Consider the following 14,400-nt stretch of genomic DNA (forward strand, 5'->3'; position numbering starts at 1 on the left):
ACCCATACACAAGACCCCTCGTATACATTTTTCTTCTCACCACCCTTATCACCCATACACAAGACCATGGATGACCTGGCCAGTCAATGGGCATGACTTTCGCTTAAAGTGAAAGAGACTAGCACAGTTGATCTTCCTCCACTAATGGAGAATAACAGCAGGGTTCTTGTTGCCAAACTCTTTACAAAGCGTAGAGTCAATCTAGAAGCACTCACACGAACTCTGCGAAGTATGTGGCGTTCTGCAAAAGACTTCGAACTGCGAGATCTGGGATCCAACACTGTGTTGCTAATCTTTGAAGATGAGGCCGATACACAAAGGATTCTAGCACAAGGACCATGGACGTTTGATAAATACCTGATTGGTTTATATAAACCAAAGGGTGATGAATCAGCCGATGACGCCACGTTTGATCATGCTTCTTTCTGGGTCCAGTTCCATAATCTGCCACTTCGACGAATGAACAAAATTACAGCTGAAGCTATCGATGCGACGTTGGGGATCGTTGAACATGTTGACACCTCAACCACTGGTGAATGCAGAGGGCGTTACCTTCGATCCCGCATCCAACTGGATATAAATGAACCTCTCTACCGTGGTAGAATGATAAATACCGGTGAAACGGATCCACAATGGGTGGCTTTCCAATATGAGAAGTTACCAATTTTCTGCTATTGTTGTGGCCTTCTCAATCATGATGAAAAGGACTGTACGCTCTGGAATAGCAGTAGAGGCACGCTGAACTCTACAGACCAGCAGTATGGAGCATGGCTGCGAGCGCCCATCACCAACCTTCAACAACCCCAAGTGTCAAACAGCAACTTTCGACCAAACCAAAATCCCCCTCGGGCCCTACCACGCCCTCCACGTCCGATGCCACCATCCCACACCGGCACGGCAACCACAGCAGTGCCAACGACCAACCCCACAACGCAATCACATCTCCCTGACATATCTCTTCCCACAAATCCGCCTACTGTTACGCCACGTACCCCGACAAATTTGGAAATCCTGTCAGACAATAATCTTTTTAGCACGCATATCGCCGACATTGACGCCGCAATAGCTCACCTTCCAAATCCATCTCAGTCAACCACACCACATAAGGAAATCCAAAATTCCATGGACCCACCCACAATCACTCCTTCCACACCACATAAGGAAATCCAAAAGTCCATGGACCCACCCACAATCACTCCTTCTAGCCAATTGACAACTTTCCCCACTGAACCACAAGACCAAGATAACTGCCTAGTTGATACTCCAATAACACACGTGCTAGACTTTAACCACATAACCCAGCATGGCCCAAAAAAAGCGCTGGACCCATCACAAGGCACTTGGAAACGGCTTAGGCCTCCAAGACATATTTTAGACAACAGTAATAGTGGCTTGTCACTCTCTGAGCCAAAACAAAAATCTGAAGACAAGACTACACCTCATGCAACACCTCTGGACAAGAAACAGAAGCTTGATGGAGTACTGGAGAACTTGTCAATGGACACTATGGAATCGGCGGTGGCTGCCTGGCAGCACCGCCGAGACCAATGAGTATACTTAGTTGGAACTGCCGGGGGCTTGGGAACCCCCGGACAGTTAAAGCTCTTAAGAGAGCATGGAAAAAAGAAGTTCTCATTTGTGTCTTCTTAATGGAGATAAAACTCTCTACAGAACAGTTGAATGCCAAAAAACAGAACTGGGACTATAACCAAGGTTTAGTGGTCTCAAGTAATGGTTTGAGTGGTGGCCTAGCTCTTCTGTGGAAACCAAATACTAAGGTACATGTAAAAAACTTCTCACGATGGTTTATTGATGCGCATATTTTTTGTGACACTACAGGTCTATGGTGGAGACTGACAGGTTTCTATGGCCACCATGTGACTAGCAAATGTGATGAAAGTTGGACTCTTCTTGAGTCTCTTGGACGATCCAATTAGCTCCCTTGGCTTTGCGTTGGTGACTTCAACGAAATCACAAGCCAATCCGAGAAGGTTGGAGGTTGTTTGAGACCGGCACGACAAATGGATCGCTTTCGTCGCGCCATTCATCTTTGTGATCTCATTGATCTTGGGTACTATGGCTCACCTTTCACATGGTCCCGCAATCACCCAACGGAAGGTCGAACCCACATCCGCCTTGATCGAGCTCTAGCCAACAATGCTTGGAAACAACTTTTTCCGGGCTCCTCGGTCCACCATGTATCCATGCCTTCCTTAGACCACTCTATGCTTACTATCCACCTCAAACAACCTCAATCCCGAAGGCCATGCTATCGACCTCTATTTCGCTTTGAAGCCATGTGGCTGCATGATCCACGGTGTGCTGAAGTAGTCCAAGAAGCCTGGCACGAAGGACTCTATATGGCAAATGGTGATCCAATCATAAATTGTCACAACACATGCAGCCATCGCCTGACAGAATGGAACAAAAAGGAGTTCGGCCATGTGGGAAACCAAATTGAGAGGCTTGATCGTAAGTTACAATTCCTTGAAAGGAATCCGATCCAAAATGAAGTTGAAATATGTGAAGTACGGGCTGCTTTAAACAAATGGATGGATGCAGAAAATACCATGTGGCATCAGCGGTCCAGGAACTTGTGGATTACAGATGGGGACCGCAACGCCGCTTTCTTCCACCAGAAGGCTTCAAACCGAAAGGATAGAAATTCAATTACTGGCATTTGTGACTCAACAGGATAGTGGCAGGAGGATGACAGTACTACTGAAACCATCATCTTGGAGTATTTTGAGAATATTTTTCGTTCAAATGGACATGCTGACATATCACAGCTTATTGACGCCATACAACCAGTGATTACAGAGGAGATGAATAGTGCTTTGACTCAAACTTTCACAGCAGAGGAAGTACACAAAGCACTTAAACAGATGCACCCAAAAAAATCCCCCGGCCCTGATGGTATGCCTCCACTATTTTATCAGCACTTTTGGTCTCTTACAGGTGAGTGTGTCACAAAAACTATTCTTGACTTTTTGAATTTAGGTGTTATACCTCCAAAATTCAATGAGACACACATTGTACTCATCCCTAAGATCAAGAACCCCACAAAGATTACTCAATTCCGGCCTATTAGTCTATGTAATGTTATCTCTCGTATTACATCCAAAGTTATTGCCAATAGACTAAAACGGTTTTTGCCATCTATTATTAGTGAAAACCAGAGTGCCTTTATGTCGGATCACCTCATCACAGATAATATACTTGTGGCTTTTGAAAATATGCATTATCTCAATCAAAAAACCTGTGGTAAAGTTGGTGAGATGGCTTTAAAATTAGACATGAGTAAAGCTTTTGATCGTGTTGAATGGAGGTGCTTAGAGGGTATTATGTTAAAAATGGGCTTTGCTACTAAATGGATAAATCTTATGATGCAGTGTATTACCTTGGTTACTTACTCTGTCAGGATTAATGGACAACCTCGTGGCCACATCACCCCTTCTCGTGGTTTGAGACAAGGGGACCCCATATCCCCCTTTTTATTTCTTTTCTGTGCAGAGGGATTGTCAGCACTCCTACACCAATCCACATCACAGGGTCTCCTTAGAGGTGTTTCGGCTTATCCTCTTAGTCCTCGGATTTCACATTTATTCTTTGCTGACAACAGTATCATCTTTTGTCAAGCAACACCAGAACAATGCAGCCATCTTGAGCATCTCTTGACAGTGTATGAACAGGCTTCAGGCCAACAGCTCAACAAGGACAAGATAGCCCTTTTCTTTAGCAGAAATACCCCACATGACATACAGGAAGCCATAAAAAATCGCTTTGGAGCAAAGGTGATTCGACAACATGAAACTTATTTGGGCTTACCATCACTAGTGGGTAGATCAAAACAGAACACTTTCAGAGCCTTAAAAGAGAAGCTTGATAACAAACTACCGGGGTGGAAGGAAAAACTACTATCACAAGCCGGGAAAGAGGTACTAATAAAGGCAGTTGCACAGGCTATACCGACATACACTATGAGTGTCTTCAAACTTGCAGACTCTTTATGTGATGACTTGACCGGAATAATCAGAAGATTTTGGTGGGGCATAAAGGATGGAAAAAATAAAATGGCATGGCTTAGTTGGGAGAAAATGTGTGCCCCTAAAGATAAGGGTGGGCTGGGTTTCCGGGACCTGAAAGCTTTCAATTTAGCACTTCTTGCTAAACAAGGCTGGCGTCTGGAAAAAAACCCAAACTCCTTAGTTCACCGAGTCCTAAAGGCACGTTATTTCCCACAAACAGATTTCCTACATGCTGAGCTGGGTTCACGACCATCGTATGCATGGCGCAGCATCCTTTCGACTCAAATGGTTGTGCAAGCAGGCTGTCGTTGGCAGGTTGGAAATGGAGAGTCCATTGCCATATGGACTAACCGGTGGTTGCCGCGACCTTCCACCTTTCGAGTGTTGACACCTCCACCCTCTCATTTGGCTAACACCATGGTAAGCTCCCTCATCAACCCAGACAATGGCGATTGGAATGTCCACATGATCCAATAGTTGTTCCTACCCGTGGATGCCACCTCCATCTTAGGCATTCCACTCAGTCATCACAAGCCAAGAGATAAGCTTGTTTGGGCCTATACTACCAGAGGCAACTTCACAGTGAACAGTGTGTACAAGGTGGCCATCTCCATGACTCGATGTAACCTGGTTGAAGAAACTTCCAATAGCACGCTCCACACCAGCTTTTGGAGGAAAATATGGAATCTCCATACTCCAAGCAAGATAAAGCTTTTTACCTGGAGAGCGTGTCAAGATATTCTCCCCAACAAAGCCAACCTCTGCCATCGTCATGTCCTTGACTCACCAACTTGTGAAACCTGTAATAGTGAGCCAGAAACGGTGGGACATCTTCTTTGGGACTGCCCTTTCACTAAGAAAGTTTGGAGCACTTCGGATATCCCGTTTGATAGCAATGGACTCAGTTTCATGCACTTCAAGGATCTCCTTTGGCACCTAATTTTCAAGCAGCACATGTGCTCTGAACTATTAGAGCTAACGGTCACCACGGCATGGAGCATCTGGTTCAATAGAAACAAAGCCCGACTGGGCAATGCTTTCCAATCCCCTCATGAGATTGTCCACAAAGCCCGAGTTTTGCTTCTAAAGTACCATCATGCTCATCTTCGTCCACCACTGTTCAAGGACGACTCCGACACTAGATGGGTTCCACCGGCGTTCCCTTGGTACAAAGTAAATGTAGATGCTGCAGTTTTCTCAGACCTTGGTACAACTGGCATCGGAGTGCTTATTCGTGACCAAGAAGGATCTGTGATTGCTGCCATGAGCAAACGCCTTCCTTTGCCGTTGGGACATTTGGAGGCTGAAGCCAAGGCCATGGATGAAGCTGTTCTTTTTGCATGGGAGGTTGGTATCAGGGATATTACACTTGAAACAGATTCACGCACTGCATGGCAGGCACTTCTGGACCTTACAGCTGCACTGACTTCTATCTCAAGTCTAATCTTTGGGACCCACCGAAGACTTCATGCTTTTTGCACTTTTGAATCACTGCATGTGAGAAGACAGGCTAATAAGCCAGCTCATATCTTAGTAGCTTATGCTAAAGATTTAGACTCTTTTGTAACCTGGATGGAGGATTGTCCATCTTTCATTGAATCGTTGGTGATTCAAGACGCTTTGTTATTTTTTCCAGTTCAATAAAATTGCGCATTTCGTATCAAAAAAAAAAAAAAAAAGGATTTTTTATTCTCAGTGGACTCTTTCTTCAAAGAGAAAGAGGCGTCATTTCTTAACTCATCATGCTCACACACAAAGACCACTCCACTCCTATGGGATTTCCTCAGGTTTGTCTCTGTTTTCCACTTTCTTCCATTTTTCCAGAGATACCCATTTCTTTTTATTTATTTACTTATTTTTGTGGGTTCTATGCAGCTTGATGATTCATTATTTGTGGGAATTGAGATTGTTTTATGCTCAGGTTTGTCTCTGTTTTCCACTTTCACTGTCACGGTTTTTGATGCCAATCAGTGCCCTGGTAGTCTAATTAATCATGGCTTTGTGTTGTATTTTGCTCATTTGGGTTTTGTAGAAATTGTAGAATTTTGTTCTTATTGTTGGATATTTCATATTACACTTATAATTTTTTTGGTTATACATGTTTGATTTTATTTTGCTTTTGAGTTTTTGTGAGTTCTTTTTTGGTTATACAAGTTATTTTATTAAATGTTTGATTTTTTGTTTTTCGTCCAAGTTATTTTTTGGAGGAAAAATACTTACTATTAGCAAGAGGGTCAAAGGCAAGTTTACTAAAAAAGCTTGTAACTATAATAAATAAATAAAAACCTATAAAAATCACAAGGATAAAAGAATGTCTTAAACCTTAGATAATTGTCAGCAAAAGAATTAAAATCATCTATTCAGATGACATTTTAGAAAACTTTTGATATCAAAGGTTGAATATCTAGTTTCACTTTCTTTTCTATAAGATATGAGGAATTTAAATCTATATCCACAGCTAATTTTTATTAGTCAGTGAAACTAGCACTTAAGCTAATCCCTACTTTTAACTTTCTGAGCAGCCAATTTTGGAACTCCATCCAAGATTCAAGTAGAAAAAAAAATCACTTTGATTGATAGAGATTATACAACAATGCTAGTGGTTCCCAATTCAACAGCTTTTAAAAGCCGGTGGTGGTAACATCCTTCCTTTCTATCCTCATTCATGTTTCGTAATTGTGTGACATGACTGACTTCGCTTCCATACTTTTATGTGCAGGGATAAGTCTAAACTGGAAGCAAGTGGAACTGCAGTGGGACAATGGGTGAAGCAAGCAAAGTCAAAAGATGCTAATGAGTACTGGACCCTATTGGCACACAGTTCCTTTAGGGATATGGGTCTCTCAACGTGATTAGTCTGGAACTCATTGGCTGTGATAAAAATATAATTGAATTCATGAAGCCCGATAACTTCCCCATATTGGAATTTCTATTTCTAGGTGACTCCAATATTGTTACTCTCCCAGAAAGCATTAGTAGATCCCCTTGATTAGAACTTCTTGAAATTGACAACTGCAAGTAGCTTCTAGAAATTCCAAGGCTTCCACAATCAATGGGAATGGTGGATGCAAGGAACTGCATAGGGTTGGATCCAAAAACATCAAACAGATTATTGAATCAGGAGAGCTCATGGATTTTGCATCTTTTACGCAGGAGGATGAGTATTTATTTCGATTCAGACAAAATCACGTTGAGGTTGAGGTTATATCTTTTCTTGTTTTTTTGTTTTTTGTTTTTTTTTTTTTAATTTTTTATGATTTGGTTCTATACCTTATCCTTAGATATTCAAAATTTTCTTTTGTTCATCAAAATCCATTTCTTAATATTCAAATGTTGTGGACTTTATAATGATTTTTAATTTTACATTTTCTATCTATGTTGAATGTGAGTATTGTCACTTTTCAACTGGAAAAAAAAAAAAAAAAAATTTTTTTTTTTTGTTTTGTTTTTTTGTTTTTTTTTTGTTTTTGATTTGGTTCTATACCTTATCCTTAGATGTTCAAATTTTTTTTTTGTTCATCAAAATCCATTTCTTAATATTCAAATGTTGTGGACTTTATAATGATTTTTAATTTTACATTTTCTATCTATGTTGAATGTGAGTATTGTCACTTTTCAACTGGAAAAAAAAAAAAAAAAAAAAAGAGCTCAAAGTCAAGTTATATATAGAAGTTAAGTAAGTCATAAGTAAACTTGTATGTCAACCATGTTAGGAGTAGAAGGCAGTATTTATCACATTTAGAAGAAGATGCTAAACTTTGTAGTTCTCTTTCAAATCAGCTTGGGAGAAAATAAAGCCCAAATTTTCTGAAGTGAAGTTGAGGAAATTGATCCGATATTCTTAACATTCCATTAGTTGCTAACTTCCTTTGAGGATTAGACTCTCCACTCAAGACAAGCTGTTTAAATGGGGTTATCTAGGGATGCGTTGTGTGTCTTCTATGTAACACCCTGCTGTCTTGCCACTCATCTTTTTTCTCGTTGGAAACCCTTGGGCTTCAAGGTATTGAAAGATTCACAATGTCTTTCCTTTTACAATTCCTTTTTGAAAAACATGTATACTTTGAATTTTAAACTTTCTAATAAATTTGTGTTTCAGTTTACCAAATAACGACTATGTTTTGATGATTGTTTTAAATTGAAATTTAAGTAAAGCACACAAGTTGTTTGATGAAATGCTTCTTCAGAATATTGAACCTGCTTGCTAAGATGTTTCTAACCTATGCAACTCATTGCACCAATTGTTAAATTTTGATTGTTAATTTTTACAAAAGATAATTTTGTTTGATTACTTCTGCTTTTCTTGTGTGTTTTAAATTTTGATATTGTTTATTGTCATAAATGTTTCTTTACTTTAATTGATTCACTTAATAGTATTACTTAGATTGTTCATTATTTTATTGAAAGGTAAATGACAACCAGACAAGAATGCATTGAACTTGTTGTCAAGAAAAAGCGAAAATCAAATTGGCACTAAATTATGGCTTCAGAAAGGGCCACTTGTTCTTTGATTATCCTTTCTCAAAGAGGCTATAGCAGCAAGTTAAGTCATATTGTGTAATAAAATCCAAGGTATATAAGCGGTATTAAGTAGTTTTCTGATGTAAAAATAAGTTGAAGGGCAGAAGTTTTAGAAGCACCATAAGCAAACTTGCTAGGTTTGCAATGGTTTCTTATGGTTGGCTTAAAATAAATGCTTGTGTATTCTGCAGCAATGCCAAGTCCTAGAAAGCATAAAGGCCAATGAGTTTGTAAAGAGAAATTTTTTTGTTAATGTATAGAGTCATGTTGTAATTTGTGTTTTAGGGGGTAGGGGGGGCTGTGGGGAGGTTCATTTCTATGATTTTGATGGTAGCCATAATTGATTGATTTAGTTTGATTCTTTGCAAGTTATTTGCAAGTTATTTGCAGCTTCTATTTAATTTCCTGCTTGCTCTGTATTTGTTGTCTTTCAAATGCTAGCTAATAAAGATGCATTTGTGACTGATTTAAAAGCGAACCAAAAGTACACACCAATATTTAGCATTTGATTGTGCAATAATTTTAAGTAGCACATATGCTTTATAATTTGGATTTCAGGTTATTGTGTTTTACATTGCATTTGAATTGCTCTCAAATTTTTCTTAATGATTTTTTGGATTATGGACATTGTAATTGATCCCCATAAATGACTGATTTTGTCATCATCTTTCAGATGATCTTTTTATGTTGTCTTTCAAATGCTATATGGGCCATTTATCTCTTCTATATCCTTTGCACATTTATTAAAAGGAATATCACAGATCAACTTTTTATTAGCAAGACCAGGATGGCCATGCCTTATTGAATGGGGATCTATGTGAGTGTTTCATTTTAATGTTTAAATGTTTCAGGTATCAAGAGAAGGGGAAAAAAATGCAAGTAAAAGAACTGATTTTATCAGTTCAAACAAGTTTCTTTGCTGATTTTTAGCTCGATGGTGGTGTAGATTATTTCATTTTCATCTCAATTCTCTGATATGAAGATTTATATTCGATTTCTTGCATAAATCAACCCATGACCCTTCATTTGGACGTGTGATGTTTAGCATGCCATTTAGATGGTAGCGTTGGTTGATCTTTTATGCGAGGATCTATGCAGCTTTATTTATTTTTAGTTTTGTTTCCTTGGAGTACTTGGGATTATTATAAAGTATTTGATTGTCGTGTATCATGTTTCCTCTTTTGGGCATTGTTGATTCTTTACATTTCAAATTATAAGGGTAAAGTAGATATCATCTTTATTCCATGATAATTGTCCTTTAAAATTTTTATTGTTGATGAATGAGTTTGATGTATATTATTTATCTTTATAATTGATCGACAAACAATCGGGAGAGAAGAGAGAGACTGATAGTAGCTGTTCAATGCTCACTAGCGATGCTAATTGTGGATTTTCGTTTAGAGATGCTCCATTGGGGATTTTCCTTTACGAGCTCCATTTTTTCCTTTCCGATGTTTATAGCTTTATGGGTAAAGATGCAAATTGGGGCTTCAAAGTGGACATGGATTTTTAGAGTGACCGAATTGGGAGAAATTATAAGATCCGTATGGTGGATAAGTGATGTGGTCTACCATTTCACTAAAAAACTGCCACTTGTTTAAAATTGTTTGTTAGAAAAATTTTTTAAATAGAAATTAATTACTGACTCAGCAATTTTAAATAAGTGGAAGTTTTTTAGTGGACAAGTGACGTGGTCTACCAGAGGACTCTATAATTTCTCCCGAATTGGACGGGATGTGTATCAAATTAATTTGCATTGGTTTTGCAGTTGTAGTCTTGTAGATGTAATCATGTAGTGATGTTTATTGGGTTTTTTCATGTAATGAAGGCTAAACGTTACTGTCACACCGTTGTTTCCTGTGCTACTTATAATATAATTGACAATAGCAAAGCAGAGGAGCCAACTGTGACCACTACAAGGAGTTGCTTCCATCTACGTGTTTTCCAACGTGAATGCTTGTTTAGTCTACGAGACTACAATGGAGAGATCTTGAGTGGAGACAAATCAGCTTCCCATTATATCTTCCCTGGCTTGCAATCCTTGTCTGCCTCATACCGAAACCCATTTCTCCTCTGGCCTCTTTTTTTATCTTCTCACCCTTCTCCTCGTAGACCATGATGGCTTTCCCAACCAATAAAGAAACCTCCTTTTATTCTTTCACTCCCCAATGGAAATATGATGTCTTCTTAAGCTTTAGAGGTGAAGATATCCGCTATGGTTTTATAGTCTATTTATGTCAAGCTTTGTGTGACAAGAGTTTTAATACCTTCATCGATGATCACCTTCAAAGAGGAGAGGAAGTTTCAGTAGAGCTTCTCAAAGCCATTGAGTTGTCAATGATTTCAATTATTATATTCTCTAAAAACTATGCATCTTCTACTTGGTGCTTGGATAAACTTGTTAGGATTCTTGAGTGTAGGAAAAATGGTCAATTGGTTTTACCAGTGTTTTTCAAAGTGAGTCCATCGGAAGTATCTAAACACGAGAGAAAGTTTGGGGTTGCATTGGCTAAACATAAAGAAAATTTCAAAGATAACATGGGCAAGGTGCAGAAATGGAGGGCAGCTCTATGCAAAGTTGGTAGTTTGTCTGGATGGCATTACAAGAATGAGTATGTATATCTCATCATTAGTCTAATGCTTTTCTCTTTCTATTTTTAAGATAAAATAGGAGAGGTTTATATAGATTTCACAAAATACAAACCAAGGATATTTACAGTAAATGAGGTGCAGTTCCAACAAAAAAGGTTTAAATATTAGACCCAAAAAAATAAGAGTTGCCCCCCTCACACAAAATAAAAGAATAAAAAATTAAACAATTAATAAGGGAGCTAAAACCAATCTCTCTCTCTCTCTCTCTCTCTCTCTCTCTCTCTCTCTCTCTCTCTCTCTCTATATATATATATATATATATATATTAATGGCTAAAACTGAGAGAAAATCTAATTAAATTCTAAATTGGAGTATAATTTTGCCCCCATTTTTCATCTAATTTTTAAATGTGTGTCAAGTGAATTATTAGGTGCAAAAATCAAAGAATCTAAATTCAATTAGATTCTAAATTGAATTTTAATTGGAGTTCAATTTTGCACCTTGTGTCTTATCTAATTTTTTAATTTTGTGGCAAATGAATTATTGGGTGCAAAAACGAAAAGTCTAGATTCAATTTTATATATTTTAGAAATTCATGGTTTAAAAAATATGTAAGTTGTAATTCTTACACTAAGTTTAATTTGATTTCACATATATATGTAATTGTGATTATTTTTAAATGTACCCATGCATATGCACAGGGTTACATACTAGTATTCATAAAACAAAAAAACTATCTATTTTTTAACCCCTCCCCCTCCAAAAAAAAAAAAAAACCCTACTAGAACAATGTTTCTCCTTTTTTTTTTTTTCCTTCTCCTATTTGGTGAGTTCTAGTTGTTGAGTTCAAATAGTGAGTATTTAATAAAGTAATTTTCTCTTGTAGATTATTTTGAACTAAGTTTTTCATTGTTATTGTTGTTAAGTTGGAAATTGTTTGTCAATGTTTGAATTAGACTCAAAATGTTAAAAAAAAAAAAAAAAAAAAAAAAAAAAAACAAAACAAAATGACATTTAATGTTAGGGAGTGATGGCACTCAAAAAAATTGTAATAAAATACTTTTTTTTTTTTTTTTGAAGGGGGGGGGGGGGGCCGTACATAATGATTGCAAAGAAGGCAATTTGAGTATATTAAAATTTATAAAAATAATAAGTTTCTCTTCAAAATGATGTATACACACATGCGCACTTGTAAATGTATGTATGTATGTGGTTTGAATTTCTCTTAACTAATTTATCAATATGTGAATCAGCACCCTAAACCAAAATTTCTAACTCCGCCCCTAAGTGCCACAAGATTATCTACAACATAAGATCAGCAAAATCCATCTACACGACTACTTATGTGGTGAATTTCTCTTAACTAATTTATCAATATGTGATTTGCCCCGCTAAACCAAAATTTCTAACTCTGCTCTTGAGTGCCAAAGATTATCTAGAACATAAGATCGGCAAAATCCATCTACACAACTACTCCCAACTCATCAATCAGACATAACTGATGCTTAACAAAATACGGGCTCTAAGTATATTCTCTTATTCTTTCCACTTGGTCTTTCCTCTCTTAGCTAAAAGATCTGCAACCCCATTAGCTTTATGGTAGATGTGTTGCAGCTTAACATTCCATTGTCTCCCTAGAAGGTTCCTGTAATAAAAAGCAACCATAGACATTCCAAAGTAGGATTGGATTGAGAAGTTAGTAGATGAATAACAAGAGTAGAATCTATTTCCAAACAAATAAATCTAAAACCCAACTCCCAAGTCATGTGAAGACCATGTCTAATAGCCCAAAGTTTTCCAACATTATTAGAAGTGATACCCAGTTTATAGAAAAGCCCTTCATCCATTTGCCTTCATGGTCATCAATAACTCCTCTAGCCCGCTTTGCCTGAGTTGTCTTAAGCGCTTCATTCGTATTTAAAGTGACAAAGGGAAGATGAGGAGGATTCCATTTGATAGATTTTAGGGTAAATTATTACATCCACCTGTGGTTTGGTTAAAATATAAGTTACCTATCTGTAGTTTGAAATTTGACAATTTACCACCTGAGATTAGCTCAGTTAGAGTTTTGTGACCCACTTATGTTAAAAACATGACTAAATATAATTTTGCTTCATTCTCTCTCCTCCAAAACAAAACAAAAAAAATACATAAAAATACAAGATTAAATAAGATTAAAAAGAATTCAATAGAACACTTGCATCATGGGATTTTGAACTACAAATAGGAACTTAAATTTTGATCAAACCACAGGTAGACAAGTTGTAATTTACTCTTGATTTTATAACTCGAGAGGTGGGGGTGTTTAGAATGTTTTAGCTCTGAGAAAATGGCACTCTCTAGCTAAATTAATTGTGCAATAAATGCATTCACTTAAAGAGGTTATAGCTTGAGAGAATATAAATTTATATCTATCTAACCACAGTTGCCTTTCTACTATGTTTCTTTCCCCGCCTAAACAAAGTTTCCACACAACTACTCCTTCGTCCCAGTTTGTTTGTCCTCTATTCCATTTTGGAATATTCCAAAATATTGTCCTATTTCTAAAAGTAAAAGTCATTAATTTACTAATGTTCCTATTATACCCCTACCTTATTTTCAAAACTATTTGAAAAGAAAGCTAACAAATATTTAAAAAATCAATCTAATTGGGGCACTTTTTTAGTTGCCTCATTAAGAATAACTCTTAAAAAAAAGCTATAAATTTATTTAAGGGTAGTTTTGTAAACTTATATATTTTTATAAGGTAAACAAGATAATAAATAATATTCTCTTAAAAAGTTTGACTTTTAAACAAATTGGAACGAGAGAGTACTTGCTAAAAGCCTTAATCTCATTTATTGCGAAAAAAGTACTAATATTAATGATGCTTCTCAAATTCATGGCTAAATTTTCCAAATAGCATACTTTTAGAAGAAAAAAAAAATTAAGAAAAATGCATTGGGCTAAACTTATTTAGTTATGTAGTATTTTTTTGGAACTCGACTTTGATAAATTTGAGTTTACCAAACTCAAGTTCCAAGCATTATAGACTTATGTGATAATCTAATCCAACATAGTACTTAGAGCTCGAGTTTCACTTGGAACTAGAGTTTGACAAACTTGAGTTCCAAAAAAATGCTACATAACTAAATAAATTTGGTTGGATATGTTTCTCATAAATTTTCCTAAAATTATGCTATTTGGCAAAAAATGCCTCAAAGCCATGGATTATATGTCATTACTTGAATTAATAGTGTTTCAAGGGTACGTTGTAATG

The 14,400-nt window shown here is 37.0% G+C and overlaps 1 long non-coding RNA gene across 1 annotated transcript; it reads left to right on the forward strand.

Moving 5' to 3' along the window:
• Positions 1-7,681: 7,681 nt before the first annotated feature.
• LOC136065461 (uncharacterized) lies at positions 7,682-9,794 on the forward strand. Its single transcript, XR_010627084.1, has 2 exons — positions 7,682-8,031; positions 9,401-9,794. It is a non-coding gene; the product is annotated as an uncharacterized LOC136065461 (long non-coding RNA).
• Positions 9,795-14,400: the final 4,606 nt, after the last annotated feature.

The sequence above is a fragment of the Quercus suber genome, unplaced genomic scaffold, assembly GCF_002906115.3.
Source record: "Quercus suber isolate HL8 unplaced genomic scaffold, Cork oak 2.0 scaffold_983, whole genome shotgun sequence".
In the NCBI taxonomy this organism is placed as follows: Eukaryota; Viridiplantae; Streptophyta; class Magnoliopsida; order Fagales; family Fagaceae; genus Quercus; species Quercus suber.